Source organism: Festucalex cinctus, chromosome 19, assembly GCF_051991245.1.
Source record: "Festucalex cinctus isolate MCC-2025b chromosome 19, RoL_Fcin_1.0, whole genome shotgun sequence".
NCBI lineage: Eukaryota > Metazoa > Chordata > Actinopteri > Syngnathiformes > Syngnathidae > Festucalex > Festucalex cinctus.
In genome coordinates this window covers 1,394,633-1,411,826 of record NC_135429.1, presented here as the reverse complement: position 1 = coordinate 1,411,826, position 17,194 = coordinate 1,394,633, and the positions used below count along the sequence as shown (strand labels likewise).

The 17,194-nt window shown below is 41.4% G+C and overlaps 1 protein-coding gene across 1 annotated transcript in view; it reads left to right on the top strand.

The window, feature by feature from the left end:
* The first annotated feature begins 1,530 nt into the window (after positions 1 to 1,530).
* The window catches only part of eomesa (eomesodermin homolog a), a 28,134-nt gene continuing 12,470 nt past the window's right edge, over positions 1,531 to 17,194 (top strand). The window contains exon 1 of the mRNA XM_077507957.1: positions 1,531 to 1,758. The gene's annotated coding sequence lies outside the window, so the exon portion shown is untranslated. The remainder of the gene's footprint in view (positions 1,759 to 17,194) is intronic.

Below are 17,194 nucleotides of genomic sequence, written 5' to 3'. Positions count from 1 at the left end.
AAACCCTTTGACACTGTGCTTTTTTTTTTTTTTTTTTTAATTAAAATTACATTATGATTAATCAGGCAGAAGCGGCGGTACTCCCCCTCCCTTCACCCACTTCACCCACCCACAGAAGTGCCAAATCCAGGTCCAGAAAGTAAAAACCCTGCCACAGTTTGGCTTTAGCTAGCTAGCTAGCTTGCTCCCTAGCAGGTAAACGAGAACCATGGGAGCTAGCTAGGGAGCTAGCTAGCTAAAGCCAAACTGTGGCAAGGTTTTTACTTTCTGGACCTGGATTTGGCACCTCTGCCCACCCGCCACCTTCTAGTTCTCTCCGTCTCCAGGCAGGTTTTGTTCCAACCTGTGACGGACTTAAGCGCTAAAGATGTGCTGGCAGATGCTGCGACGCGGCCAGCTTGTCGAGCCCCCGCGGTTGAGCGCAGACAGGAACAGATGACGAAATAAAATGAAAAAATATGGCAAGGGGCGAGGGCCAGGAAATGTCAGGAATGTGGTCAAATCAGGGGGAAAGCAGAAGCGACAACAGACACTGAAATCCTCCAGACACTCCAGGGACTGGCGGCAAGGCGGCTCCTGGATGCTCGTATCGATCCGCAGCGCTCGCAACCTCACTCGGCAGAGAAGAAGCGGGGAATCACATCTCCCTACAGCTGCGCAAAGTGCCCGCAAACAGCGCGACGTTAACATCCTCCGCTTCTTTTCGGTGGCAGGTGAAGTGGTTGAGCACCTTCGTGCTCGCGTGTTTGCTCACTCAGGCTGAAATACCGATGTTCGAAATATGTTCCGACATCGAAACAAAAGACAGAGCCAATAAAGAGCATGTCAATAGGAAACCACAGTAGACATTGTTCTTTTCTTCAGGATTTATTTGGCTCTGGTTTTACACCTGATGTCCTTGCTGATGCAACCCATCCATTTTATGTATTTATTTATTTTTTATCTGGGCTTGGGACTAGCAGTGGTTTTGGGGGACAAACCGGGAATTGAAACCAAGCCATGTATCGCAACAGCAGGCCTACCACTACACTACCAGACTAGCGGATCTCGTAATCCTGGTTCTAGTCAGGACTTGAGGAGAACCCTGTGAGCAGGCCTTTACAGTAGTCTTACTTACTGGAGACAAATGTTTAGTCTCGGCCTTTCATTAGAGAAAGACCTAGTGAGAATTTTTAAATGGCCGAGCTATATGTTATCTTAACAGAAGATGACTCAAGAAGCACAAGAACCAGAACATCTAATTCAGCAGAATGGTTAGAGCCAGTCTGCCGAGGCCTGTTATGGTTTGGTTTTTTGTTGCTTTTGTTGGCGTTTTGAGTTTGTCATGTTTCGAGTTTGTGCTTTCTGGTTTGTCTCCCCTGGTCTCGTTCTTGTTAACCTCGTCCACCTGCGTGTGTTTTCCCTTCCCAAGTGTATCTACCAATCAGCTTCCCCTGCCACGTGTCTTACCCAGCTGTGTCTAGTCATTGTCAATTAGTCTGTGTGTATTTAGTCACCTGATTTCCGTTCAGTTCTTGTCGGTTCATTGTCATTGTCCTGATTCTGGCCCTGTTTCCCGTGCCTCTGAGTCCTGCCTTTTGTGTTTACCATTCGTAATTTGATTCCCTTCTTTGTTTTGTACTTTGTATCTTATGTTGCACTTTGTTTTGGTTCAATTACAACTTATTTAAGAGCACCGCTGCCACGCCTCGTTTGCCTCCCTGCACTTGTGGGTGCATCTCCACCACAACCGAACCTGACGAGGTCGCCTGTTTTCTGGTAAGAAATGATTTGCAAACACACGTACTCGGCAATCGTCCTGGACTCGGTTCATAACTGCCCTTTATGTGCTGTAAACAAAAAAGTGCTTTTCCATCCTTGTGCCTGTCTCCCCGCATAGCTTTCACCCACTCCCCCCCCCCCCCCCCATGAGAGTCGAGACATGCCCGTATTGAGCGTCCTGTAGCCACATTGACAAGCGGTATTAAAAGCCAGTAGGTGGTCTCTCCCTGTCGCTGGGCAGAAGCCTCTCGTCACAGTACATTAATTGCATGCCCTCCGCAGCGCCCGGTTTTAGCTCCTCACGCATGGGGATGCTTAAACAAACGAGGATTTATTTATTGTGTGCACTGCTAATTCGAAACAAAGAGATTGTAGTTTCACGAGACGGATGGTGAGGTTGTTGGTTCTATTCATTCACTGGCAGCCATTTTCACATTTCGCAATCCCGTTCGCTCCCGGCTGTTTTACTGGATTTTGACTGATTTTGCAAGGCCCACAGAATGTTGTGTTCTGTTGCTATAAAAACACGGAACCTATCAAAAGAAAGATTAAAGTCTCTTCTTTCATCAGGAAAAAAAAAGTATGTTTCTATCCGTTTCCGCTTTGCAGCAATTAGCATTAGAAGAGAGCTAAGTTTCATCAGTTTTCACAAATCTATTCAAAATTCTAAGTCATTCAGCTTTTTTCTACGTGGCCCTGGTTGATCTCCTTTGCTCTGCTGCCTCCTGCTGGCCGTTTGTGTAATAACTACCATTTCTGCAACCGTTCTTTGCAGTTGAGAGGCTGCATCAAAGCCTATGCTCTAGCATTAAAAAAATCAAACAAACAAAAAACGTATAAATACGTCTTTGGGACACAGAACATTAAAAAAAACATATTTATACGTTATTGGGAGTAAATGAGTTAAGTGCGCTACGCGTCAACAAATACACCACACGTGTCATGTTTGTGTTTATTGAAAACAGGCGGGTTGATGCGCACGCTCGCGCGTTTTGTCAAAGGGGAAGCGGGACACTTTGCCTCCTCTCCCCCTGACCCGACCCTACCGTGAACCCTCTTGCCCCTCGCGATCCATACGTATCATTTACCCAAGGCCCTCCCCGCCGTCTCGCCTAATTCATGGAGGCGTGAAACACCTCGTAATGCTCAATCACAGCGGGGCGCGGCGCGCTAGGAGCCATCCAGAGTGACAGCGGCAGGGCCGGCTGAAGGGAGAAATGCCACGTCGCCCTTAGGGAGACGAGGTGGAGGAGATGGGGTAGAAGGATGCGCTGATACAAGATAAGAGGGCGGGGGGGGGGGGGGTCGCGTTGTTTTAAGATGACTATATCATGCAGTTATATTTCCGTCACAGTTTATGAGTTATATGCCGGATTATCTCTTAAAACTCATTCATTGCCAGCCCAGTAAAAATTTGACGTATATATCCGTCAATGGCAGTGAATGAGTTGAGAAAAGAACATCTTAGGTCAAACACGTTTCTGTGGTTTCTTTGCTTTACAACTTGTGTCATTCACTGTTAGACAGATAAACTTTGCATAATTGTATATGAGTGATGCTTCCACATGAAAATAACACCTTTACTGTAACTGTTACTTTTGTAGCATGTTATTCTGTTATTCTCCGAACATTATCACCATTAAATTGGTCATTGAGAGACAAAAGCTGTAAATAATGTCATGTCATATGAAGAAGAGAGATGTTGCTAGATACCAATGATTTTTTTTTTCCCTAAAATATTGGACAGTAGCTTGTGTTTTTTTTTTAGTCAACTTCCCATATTTTATTACCGCACTGTTTGAGCATCCATTTTAATTCCTATAATTAAAAGTAATTCCAAGACTCTAATTTACTCTTAATGATCATTGAAAGTATTTAAAGCTCAACATCATGACAATCATTTTATCACACAGGCTGTTTTTTTTTTTTTTTTGTTTGTTTTTAATGAAGTAACTTCAAATTGCCTACGATCTGCAGAGAAGGTGTCTTGCCTGATTTGCAAGTAAAGGGGAAAAAAAACAGTAGTGAAGGAGAGAACGAGAGAGGGAAGGGAGAGAAAAGCGATGGCGAGGAAAGGAAGCAACAGACGGAAGTCACACTTGAGAATTTGGAGGTGTGAAGGAAAACGACTTGATCATGTTTAACGGCAGATTTTTTGGACTGCTGTTTTAAAAATGCACCGACGTGCTGTTTAGCTCTCTCTTTTCTAACACAACAGTTGTTTTTCTGTGACACGTTACTCACTAAATCATGAGCAAAGTCAATTTTAAAAGTCTTATCTATTAGCTTTTAACTCATTCACTCCCAGCCATTTCGCTCCCGGCTGTTTTACTGGATTTTGACTGATTTTGCAAGGCCCACAGAATATTGTGTTCTATTTCTATAAAAACCCACCAAAAGAAAGATTAGAATATCTTTTTTTTTTATCAGGGTAAAAAAAGTACATTTGTGTCTGTTTCTGTTTTGCAGTAATTAGCATCATTATTCACAAAAAATGTTGAAAATACTGGCAAAAAAAGCTTGTTGCAACATGGCCTGCTTGATCTCTTATTCTCTGCTGCCACCTGCTGGCCGTTTTTTGTAATAACTACCATTGCTTTAAACGACCTCTTCATGTCAGACGGTGTATCAAAGTCTTCTAAAACAAACAAACAAACAAAAATCTTAAAAAACGTATAAATGTGTTTTTGGGAGTGCAGGACAAAGTATTAAAAATGTATTTATACGTTTTTGGGTTTGAATGAGTTAATGTTTTGGTTATGAAAATGTTAGTCAAATATATATTGAATATTAATAGTTGGTTTTGCGTCATTGTTTTCCCAACAATAAATAGCAATAACTAGACCAAGTGCAATTTCTGGATAAATTGCGTGGGAATGCTGAAAGCTGAACGCTAATAGTGGAATGCTAAAATTTGAATGCATGTGGAATGCTTATGATGTAAATTGAGAGATAAATTATGAAATTAGAACCTCCTGTGTTTTCCCAACTGTGCCACCGATCAGTATCAAACACCTGGTAATGATGATAAGTTATACGTATGGAAGTGGGCGTGAAAAGTGATACTTGGAAAAAGTTCAATGTCTGTCCCATTGAAAATGAATGGGGAAAAGTTGATATTAAACAGAATAAAAATCACAATAACATATGTGGGAATGCTTCAGCATTCCCATAATAATAATAATAATAATCACCACATCCGTAGGTTTTTTAAAACATCCTCAACATCAAAATATGATTTTCAAGATTTACAAAAATAATTTCAATTGATTTAGGGAGAATAAAACAGCAACCACAATTAATCTGACTCACTGACACCTGCGCTACTTGTAAAAACCTGACTTGGTAGCATCTGACGAATTTTACACTTAAACCTCCAAGTGTGAGACACTGACGAGCGACCTGATGCAACGGGGAATAAGGTCGTGCTTTGTTTTTTGTTTTTTGTGCAAAGTCGGCACCCACCATACTTGACTTCTGCTTCCACGTTGACATTGTCTGGCTTGTCCTTGCCCCCGCCCGTGGACGCATGCCCAGGACCAGACGTCGCCCAAGCCAAGCTGCCCAATGGTCCAGTTAATCATATGCAGCGCCATAAGGAAGCTTATGCCGGTCGTATGCGGCGAGTCAAGGCCGGCGAGTGGCGAGAGCGTGCCGAAAGGGACGAGCTTGGCACCAAAAGGCCTTGGCATGAATTTGACGAGTGTACGCCTCAAAAGAAGCACCGGTAACCCCCCCGTTGACTTGTCCCCATGTCCAGGTCCTGCTGCGGGGTGGCTGACCTCACTGAATGTGGACACGGAATCCCTGCTGACCAGTACCAACAAAGTCACTTCGGTCTCTCAGAATGGAGACAAAAACAACCTTACAAGAAACCAACAACATGGACTAACACCGTCAATAAATAAATCATAATATAAATGGAATACTGTCACCGATTTCACACTGACTTTATCTTCGATCCAACAAGTGCGATAAAATATCACTTTGGTGAAGTGCATTGTCCAGTAACCAGGAGATCATAATTTTAATAATTTATCTCTCGATTGACTTCATAAGCATTCCGCATGCATTCAAATCTTAGCATTCAGCTTCCAGCATTCCCACGCAATTTCTCCACAAATTGCACTTAATCTAGTTTCTGTAGTCGAATTCCATAGTCTACTGTATTGTATCGAAGGCTTTTTTTTTAGGTCTATAAACACAAAATAGTCAATGCTGGTAGATGCTGATGAAATAGCCCATATCCGTATCATATGTTTGAGTTATTTTTATTTTTTTTATCAAGGTGGAAAGGTGACGCGTCATTGCACATGGACTCCTATAAATGCATGCATGAGGTGACCAAAAAAAAACAAAAGTGTGTGTGGCGTAAATCGGTGGCTGACAAGCAAAGCATGAGTGGTTTTAGTTTCAGTGAGCGCTAAAAAAAAAAAAAAAGAGCAGCGTGGATTGACAGAGTTGTGAGGCTGGCCTCTGGCCGCCCGTGACCTTTGGTAATTCTCTGTGTCTTCACACCTCTGCAAGACAAGCTCTGTCATAGCGGCACACATGACATCACCCCCCCCCCCCCCCCCCCCCCCGCCTTGCGTTTGAGCGTCTCTTCAATTAAAAGCTTAATAGATGTTTTAACACTCTGCCATTCTAATGACGGTGTCCTAATCTGCCGCTGTTGGATCTCTGTGAGGTTGATGGGGGAGGAGGAGGAGGAAGGGGGGGAAGATCTTACAGGTTAGGATGGACAATCCAATCATGGCGATACTCCATTTTTTTTTTTATTTTTTTTTCACACGCACAAGACCCGAAGGGGTGGCTCCAGTGGGGCTATCTTAGCCGGAGAGCCGAATGTCACCTCAGTGACATGGAAGCCACCCTGGCTGTCACTTTGCATCTCCAACACCCGGCGAGGGCGACCATGAGCGGCCTTGACTGCGGCATGGGAAAAGTGAGGACTCAAAATGTTTGAGACACATTTGGCTCAAAGACAAATTGGGATCAACCAAACCAAACTTATGACCCCTCCGTTCTTTGCTTGTATGTGAACTTTTACATTTTAGCATCTCACTGGCTTTTACAACCAAATAGTTGCCTGGTATAAACGTTATGAAGCATTTTTGCACCATTAAAAACAGCTGGGTCAAAAACAACCCATTATGGGTCATTTTATTTTATTTTATATTTTATTTTTTATTTTATTTTTTTTTAGGTTATTTTTATAACCCCAAAAAGTTGTGTCAAATGAATAACCCAACTAAATACAAATGCAAACGGACCATGACAAGATTGGCTCGGTGCAGACCCTTAAAAAAAAAACACAAAGTCAATGATAGAGTGGTCACTACACCCCCAAAAAAAAAAAAAAAACCGTTCACTGGAGGTACACTGTTGCCACAGCCCCCTCACGCTGACATCTTTCTCTTGCACATTTGGACATATGTGTGTGGGTTGCATTTAATTTAAATGTGTATGCAATGCATGGAACAATAATGGAAAAAGGTGTCAAAATGAATTTCACCTAGTGCGAATTCATATATAACAATTAGCATTATTATTATATCACCTTTGAATGTCGTCCAGGGATGATTTGAAACTGTAGTTACTGTACTTGTTCTTTGGGGGATTAAAAAAAATATATATTGACAATCACAATTTCTACCGATATTCATTGATCGTTTCTGTCCTTTCGCTTACCTTTCCGTCAAAGTTGAACTTGTGCCCCCCTGCCTGCTTGTTGACCTCCCTGGTAGAGTGCCGCGATCCCTCCCCTTGTTCTTGCTCTTTCAGCGCAGCCGACTGCCAATCCCGCCTGGCCGCCCCTTGTCGTCTCGCAGAAGTGCGAAAATAAGATGGCATTGGATCTATTAACACGTCGGGCTGAGTGTTAGTGAAGGGGGGGGGGGCAGCCCAGACCAGACCACTCTCCCAAGGTTCACCCACCACCACCGTTCTGGCCTTGTACACTGGCCGGGGGGTGGGGGGGGCGAGGTGGAAGGCTGCGGGGCAATTAGAGAGCCCTGATAGCAACATGAGTGTTAGTTTGGGGCACGCTTACACTTGCCCGGCTTTAAATCCATCCAATTGATCACGCCAGTGATCGATAGCTATGGTGCTATGTGGTATTCATATTGAACAGCCACTTATGGAGGACCAAAACTGCCACAATAAAAATTAACACATAAATAAAAATGGATATATAAGAAAAATAAAAAAATTAAATACAAAAAATAGATATCAATGGAATTAAAAACAATTATTTATATATATATATATATATATATATATATACATATAAAATCACTTAAAAATAATTAAAACTAAAAATATATAAAAAAAATAATATTCAAAAAAGAAATCCATAATAACTATATAAATAGAGCCCAAGACACGCTTAGGACCGCCCCCTCATTTGAATAACACTTCAACCGGACAGAGCGTCTGCAGCATGAAATGAATAAATGTGAGAGCAGAGCATTTTTATTTATGGATTGATATTTATTTCTCTTTATATATTTGTTTTTGTATTTATTTTGACATTTATTTTATTTTTTTTTTAATATTTTGAATGTTTTTGTTATTTTTGTATTTATTTTTACTTGTATTTATTTATTTAGGATATATATATATATATATATACATCTTACAGTGGACATGTACAAGTTTACTGATTAGTATTTTCTAATTTTGAATTTTTTTTTTTTTTTAATCGCAATAATCAATTTACAGATTCTCATCGAATCCAATCGTGACCTATGAATCGTGATACGGATCAAATCGCCACTGGCAATTCGCACCCCTAATATATATATATATAGTTGTACTTGTATTTATTTTTTTATTTCATTTTTGAATTATATTTTTATATCTGTTTGTATTTTCATTTTTATTCATGCATTCATTGAGTGATTTATTTATTTTCAATTTTGGCCGTTTTTGGTCCTGCACATCCACAGACGCCTTCGCACGCTTGCACACGTGCAAAAAAAACCCTCTCAAATCCCGTCAAGCATATTTTCTATTCACGAAAGGTAAAAACATAAACTGCCACATAAGCTGCCATTTCTCATCTAACCTTGTTCCAACGTTATGATGACTTTGCACATCCGCAGGATTTCGTTTCCTGAACTTGCTGGCACGCCGAGATCGGAACGTGTGTCCTATCTCTGAATGTCTCTACCTCGGTGTGATTGCACGCCCACGGATCCGCCAGCGCCGGCGCAACAGCCACCAAAAAAGAAAAAAAAATAAAAAATCCACCTCACAACTTTTTGTCACACTTCAATCACATAATATGCTGGGAATTAATAAACTGTTTGCTGTTATTGACGAGGCTTTTCCTTGATGACAGGAACCCGTTGCAAGAGAATCATTGAAGACGGTGAATTTATTTGATCGAAATCAATCTCGGTCATTGAAAAAAATAGTTAAAAATGTGAGATGTATTCTGCTGGCAAACGCCGCCAATTCCGCCGCCGTCCCTCTGCCGTACGGCATGTGGCCCTCCCGTTCCGTTACCGAGCGGAATAAAAGATATTTACAGGTGTGAAAAGATGCATTTTTTTTCGAATACAGTGTGAAATTCTTCTGTTAAGAGCGCTCTTTCCAAATACGCCCGTTCAACAATGGCAAGAGAAAGAACGGACGCAGAGACGATCCAAGGAGCGACTTGTCCTTGTTTCTTGGCTCCGTATTTTTCGAAGGAGCTGAGGCGTAGCTGAGTCTTAAGAAGAAGAGAGAAAAAAAAAAAGTGATAAAATATACAGTGAGAAAATCTTTCAAGTGTCGGGAATTAAAGCGGAGCGCAGTCGTACAGCAGGACGGGGGACGTCGGTAGGGGGTTTGGGGGGGGGAGCTCAAGATGACGACAATCTGTTTGTCGGACTTTCAGAGTTCTCGGAGTCGTTCGGCCTCAGTGACATCACAAAATCTTGATTTGGGGTCTGAAGGGACCCGCTAGCAGAATGATTGAAAATGGGAAAATATTTGGAATGGGAAAACAAGGTTATGAATATGTTTTTAAAGACTGCCTTTGAACGGGTGCAAAGCGCCGATAGATACACTGAAAGGTTGTGAATTGGTAAACAAAAACATCACAGGATAGAAAACGTATTCTAAAAAAAAATAGATTCTCCCAACTGGATTGAAAATTTCCGATATTGTTTTCACCACTTTCGTTTGAAATTTTAGGTTTTCTGCAGAAATGGTTGGCAGAAACAATTAGCGTATTTTTCATACCATCGGTATTATTAGGCGTAATATCATTGAGCAGGTCTATTTTAAAATATTTTCATAAATAATGCGCTCCCATGGTTATAAGGTGCATTATTTTTGTGAAGCATTGTATGTTTATTCCAATTGTATTGTATGTTGATTTGTGAGAGTTAGCGCTATTATGCTAGGTTATATCGGTTAGCGCCTTGTGTCTCGTTTTCTTTCGTTTGCTGCGTAAATACAAATATGTCTGCAATTAGAGTAGAGAAGGACAACAACAACAAAATTGTTTGATTTTCCATCTCTTTAATTTGTCCATCCTAATCCTTTTGAACTCCCAAATATTTGCAATTGTAGTCACACGAACATCAAGCTGCGTGAAGATGGTCTTATAGCCTACTAAAACTTAGCTTAAATGTTTCGTATTACACCAAAAATAGACTTAACACGTTCATTGCCAGACCAGCAAAAAATGTGACGTCTTTTTCCGTCAATGGCAGTGAATGAGTTAAAGGGAAAAGAATTGCTAACCATTTTCTGGTGGGGGCTTTTTAGAAGTGCCGGAATTTGTTTGGAGGCAAAGCGAAAAAGGGGAAATGGGTCGGGACAATGTGTTGGAGCGGTGTCGTGACCGCAAAACCCTCACCCGTCGAGCGTGGCTTGGAGCCCAGGCGAGGTCTTGCCTACCTTTGCCACGGGGAGAGACGGGAGTCAGGAGTCAAAACGTACGCGCGCCAAATTCCCATGCTGTGAAAAGCAAACACATTTTACCCACTGGTAAATCCTTATCACTGTGAACGATGAGTGAAAAGATATTTCAAATGACTGAACACAACAACAATAGACGTATATGTCTTTGTCAACGTTCCCGTTCTCATTTCCTTTCCTGCTAAATAACTGCAGGCAGTTTCTGCACGAGAACCGCTTACCGCGTAAATCTCGCCTTCTTTTTATCAATTCTCTGCCAGTTGTAATAGAACTTTACACGGCCAACAGGCTTTTTTAGCGGCACTCGAGCGCTAGTTAAAGCGATGACACGCCGATTGGCCGGGAGACGCGGGGGGGGGCGAGACAACCCCTTAATTAATGGGAGGCAATCTCGCAGCTTACACCGAGCCTTTCATGGCTTTTTAATGGAAGGATTATCGTGGCGCATTAAGATGTATTTAACCTCCAGCGCTCGCTCTGTTTCAATAAGTATTAAACGGACCATTAACTGAAGTAAGGAGGGCTCAATTAAAGCCGACAAAGGCCAATTGCGCCGAATGCGGAATGGGGCGGAGCAAAGGGTTCGCTTTTAGCATCTGCGCAAACAGCCCGCGGAGGAGAACGTTTTGTTGACTTGAGGCGAGAATATTCAACATATTAGATATATAGTTAAGATTGAAATTATTCATTTAAATCTTTGACCGCCAAAAAATGTTTGACGTATTCTAAAATCCTAATGAATGCCGCCAAAACGTTAATTTACGTTTATTAAGGTTTTTTTTTCTCTCTCTCTCTCAATGGGCAGCACGTCTTGTGCAGCACTTCCTTGTCACTAAACAAAAAAATATTAGTGTCAAAAAAATGCAAAAAAAATGTATCTTTTCACAAAAAGCCTCTTAATATTTTTGTATTTTTGCTAATGACCTCATTTCAAATGGTGATTTCTAAAGAACGGAATAAGGTAGAATTTTTTTTTTTCTCATGATATTATATTATGACATATATTTATGTCGCCATACCGCACAATATTCTGTTTGCGTTGAAAGATGAGTGAAAATGCTCCAAATGGGCTGGCACCGTTGGGGGTTTTTTTGGATAACGTTTGGCAGTCAAAGAGTTAAGTGAGTTAAGTGAACTTTTATATAAATGCTATATAAATAAAGATGACTTGACTTGACTTGAATGTTTTTACTCAAAGCATTACAAATTTTTTTGCAATTATTACTTTTTTTTTTTTTTTTTTTTTGGACTTGTCCTAAATCCGTCCTATTCATTTTCTAAATTCTAAACAAATAAAATGCAAATAGAAGATGCGCACAACTTCCTGCAGTTTTCAGAAGATTCAACATTTAATGACATTTTTAATGGCAGCCATGTTGACAAATTAGTGCGGTAAGATTATGGAATTAGAATCATGGCAAAACCCCGTAAACACACACAAAAAAAAAATCGTATTATGTTTTTGTTTTTTTGTTTTTTTAAATGTATTAGTTTTTGGACAATAATTGACAGTACTTCCTGTTTTGCACACACGTGCCGACTTGTTTAGTGAGAAATATCCAAGTCGTCTACCCACATTGCAAACGGGAGCCAAAAAATCTTCCGAAATCTATTTTCTAAGTTGTCGGTTTTTGACAAAAACAACCATGCGCCACACCATGGCCGCCTTGCCAGGGCCCCTGCTGAACAATGATGGTATTGTTCGCTCGCAGAAGAAAAGCTGGCGCGGGCCACCACGTTGATCAATTTTCCCTCTTTCTCCTTCTTTTCGCCCACTTGCTTGTTTGTCATGCCATGGCAAAGGCCCATGTTTGATCCCAGCAGGTTGTCATGCGCACACGGCATCACCTAAAATTAGTTTGAGTCGAACAGTGGCATTTTTTTTTGCGGTTTTGTCACTACGACAAAAAAACGATCACACTTAAATTGACTATCTGAAAATGATGTCAATGAATTATTCATTTTTACTGATCTCCAACCTCTGCAGTGGCGCATTTAGCACACTGAGCATTGTGATTTTCATTTTTCCACCCATGCACAGTATGTTAATATTCTTATATGTGCTGACAGACAGGGCAAAATAACACCTTTGGATTACATAATTTAACCATTTTTGAAATTATCATGCATTGTAGCTTAAAGTTTGTAAACTGTATGTCAATTTTCAATTTAACATTTTTCCTCGCAGAAATAATTTTCAACAAATAATGCATTGACTGTGATTGGCTGGCAACCAGTCCAGGGGTGTACCCCGCCTACTGCCCAAAGCCAGCTGAGATAGGCTCCAGCACCCCCTACGACCTTTGTGAGGACTAAGCGGTCAAGAAAATGGATAGATAGATGGATAATGCATTGAATTAAACTTTACACTGTTCTTTTATTTATTTACATGATTGTGTGCGGGTGTGACATGGAAATATGAACAAGAACGTGCGCCTTTCGTATTGCCGACTTAACGTATAAGTTAGCATGTTCATGTGACTGACGACAAATGTTCTAGTTTCAAGATACTTAGATAGCTACCTAGACGGGCAAACAGACATACTAGCTAGCTCGAGAGCTAGCTAGACAAATAGCAACGGTATTTAGCTAGGTAGCGTGCTAGCTAGACAGATAGCTAGCTAGACATAAAGCTATTTAGTAGACAGACAGACAGATAGATAGATAGATAGATAGACAGACAGATATACTAGCTAGCTCGAGAGCTAGCTAGACAAATGGCAACGATATTTAGCTAGGTAGCGTACTAGCTATACAATGATGTGGCTAATATATGCATTTTTTCAGGGGCGCTCGAGCAGAAAAGGTAACAGAGAGACAGGTGGAATATAGACGCAAGTTTAATGTACGTTTGTTTGTGCATGAATAAAATGAGCACAGACATACAGACAGTTATATGGGGATAGTTGGACAATGAACTTCAAATTGCATCACTTTTGGGTCAATCGAGTAACGTTTTAACTGGGCCGGAAGCTCTGCGTGCAAGAACACGTGCCCGTGGAACTTTTCACAACGTTCCCGAGCTCATGTGTCACCGCGCTCAAAGTGTCACAAAGTTGAAGTGGCCCAAGCCAAGAACGGAGGCCTCAGCTGTGACTGAGCGGAGCCAAGGCCCGCCGAAGGCCTTTGCTGAGGTGACGAGAGCACAGAGCCAGTGCATGTTAGTTAGCTCGAGCGTTTGGTAAAAGTGCAGACAGCTTGGGAGGTGCTAATGAATGCCGGGCATCGCTAACCGTACTGTACGCCGGCTCCGGGCGCAGCCTGGCAGCCTCCTGTCCCTCCTGCCCGTGCGAAATGTGAAAGATCAACCGGTTGGAGGGAGCAGACGCGCACGTGCGCATTGTCGTACACACGCAAGCGAGCTCGCGCGCGAGCCAGCCACACAAGCCCACTCTCGGGCCTGGCTCGCTGCGGCATGGCATCGCGAGGGCTCCAGCCAGGCCGAGCCATGAGGCCTCAGCTGAGATGATTCAAGGCTCCCTGCTGGCTTGTCACTCACTCGGCCAGGTGGAGTTCCACTCCAGAATGGCAGGAGGACACCAGCGCTGCGCCATGCGCACGCTGAATGGAGGAAGACTGTTTTTTTACAGTCTAACTTGAAGAAAACATTCAAACCATATTAATCACTAATAGAACTCATGATTTATTATGGTATATGTCTAGGAAATTCATGTACTGTATATATGTTTTCAGCAAAATGCACACATGTCTAAGTGCACTTGCGTATATATAACCAGGTTCATACATTTTATTTAAAAAAAAAAATAGTACATTAGTATTGTATTAATAATGAAATAAGTTTAAATATATAAAGTAAAAGGGGTATGACTAAATACGTTTTTAACTTCTTCCTATTCCCTTTTGAACGTGTAAACTATGATTGATTGATGATTTTCTGTATGAGACAATCCATATTTTTATTAACAGTGGCATTAGTCATAAAATCATCAATTATAAGATGTTAAATACTGTATTTTTTTCCCCTCTTTTGGAGAAAGGCTCTGTCTTCTTCTACACGTTGGTTCTGTGAATAATAACGAGCTGTATACGATGAATCATATTTACTGTTTTGACTCGTAAATATTCATGATTTGTCCACGTTTTGCATATAGCTAGCGTTTAAAAGAAATGGGCGGTTGTGAATTTCAGGATCACACTTATATGATCCACGTCTGACCATCTGTATGTCTTTTCATATTATTACAAATGGAATTTTTAACTTTTAATTCAGCGTGAAAATGAGGAAATAATGCACATAATTTCACTTAAAATGAAGCATTGAATATGTATTTGTTGAACGGATCACGTTTCCACATTAGCTGGATTTTTTTTTTTTGAGTTGCTGCCTCAACTTTCCTCCTCACACGAGCGGGCAAGTCAGTTGAGTCTCATTAAAAGCTCTTTGCAAGTTGTCTGGAGATGTATCTATTCATTAGCTTCAAAAGGGTGTCATGTGTATGAATTATGCTAACAGGATCTAATTAGCAGATGCAAATGAGGTTAGTCAAAATTGTAGCGGAAACAAAAAAATAAAAAAAAAAGCAGAGAAAAGCTCCATGGGATAGTTGGAGCTCGACAGCTCAGCAAGCGACCCCACGCTGGGCGCCAAATGTGATGGTTCGCCCCTGCTGCTGCTCCAAACTAAGAGGCAGGACCGAACCATAAACGCGGGCGTGGGGAGGACAGCTGTTCAGGAGTGTGGTTATCATCATACTTTGATTTCAATAGATTTGGTCGCCAATCGGTGGCACCTCGTCGCGTATACGCGCGACTACTGGCGCGTCCTCTCGAATTGCGCAACCGGATGACGGAAGTTGTCAACGGCGGCGTGACGACGAGTCACGAACGAGCGGCCGCCTACAAGCTCCTGTGACATCAGTTGGCCCCGGACGGCGGTGGGCAAACTGGCGGGACTCGGCGGCGCAATACCTTCTGGCCTCGGCAGCACGGAAGGGTCGGCGGGCCGAAACGGCGCGCGCGTCCTGCGAAATGCGCTCGGTCATGCTGTTAAATGTTGCTTCGTCGCTCACGGGGAACGAGAGATCGTTCTCACGGCTCGATTCTTAAGTAAATTGGTGAATTCATCATTTGCTATCAAAAAAGATACGAGATGGGAACAACATCAAACATGGAAGGTTAAAAGAGAGCTCAAAAAAAAAAACACAATCCACTGATGATCAGTGGAACTTTCCTTAAAAAGAATTTAGAACTCATTCTATTCTGTTTTGGGTTCATGTTTCACACAATAATAGAACTGTAATTGGCCGGCAACCAGTCCAGGGTGTCCCCCGCCTACTGCCCGAAGCCAGCTGGGATAGGCTCCAGCACCCCCCGCGACCCTTGTGAGGAATAAGTGGTCAAGAAAATGGATGGATGGATGGATGGACAATATATAATGACATAATGAACTCTAAAAACGAGTTGGTCGGTTCATTTTTTGCCCCAATTCAATTGACTACTTCAATGCATTAACTTTTTGGGTTAATTGAATAACCCACAAATCAAAAATTGGGTTGCTTTGTGGGCTATTAATTGAATGTTACACAACATTTTGGCTTAAATAACTCAAGAAGTTGGGTCGGATAATTTTTTTGGACCCAATTCATTTGGGTTATGCAATTTACCCCAAAATTTGGGTCAAATGAAAAACCCGCAAAACAACCCAACAAAATGGGGTTTCTGTATGGGTTATTTTTAATTTGACCCAGCATTTTGGGTTAAAAGACACAAAAAGTTTGGTTGGTTCATTTTTGACTCAGTTCAATTTGTGTTATTCAATTTACCCCAAAATTTGGGTCAAATGAATGACCCACAAAACAACCCAACAAAACGGGTTTCTGTTTGGGTTATATTTAATTTGACCCAACATTTTGTGCTAAATAACTCAAAAAGTTGGGTTGGTTAATTTTTGACCCAGTTCAATTGGGTTATTCAATTTACCCCAACAGTTGGGTCAAATGAAGGACCCACAAAACGGGTTTTTGTTTGTATTATTTTTCATTTGACATGTTGGGTTACATAACTCAAAAAGTTGGGTTGATTCATTTTTATTTATTTTAGCCAATTCAATTGGGTTATTCAATTCACCCCAAAAGGTTGGGTCAAATGAATAACCCAACAAAACAACCCAACAATTTATTTATTTATTTATTTATTTATTTGACCCAAGATTTTGGGTGTAAGTAAATGTGTAAATGTACTGTACATACAACCATTGTGATTATTAACACTTCCAGACTGTACTGCATGTGCTTCACTTGTGCAAAAGTGAAAGAGAAAATGATTTTTGCAAATGTCTTCACGTTGTCCACCTCACCCACTCGCATCTTCTATAGCCCCGCGTGACTCACTACCAACGGCCTTAAAAACATACCAATGAAATTAAAGCATCATTTTTTGTCACCCACACCACCACCTACTTGAGAGTTCAACTAAAATGTCAAAGTTCCCTCAAGTTTCTGCATGTCCACTTTGGAAGTAGCAGCATTGGACTTGCTCCACATTTTATTCTTATTTG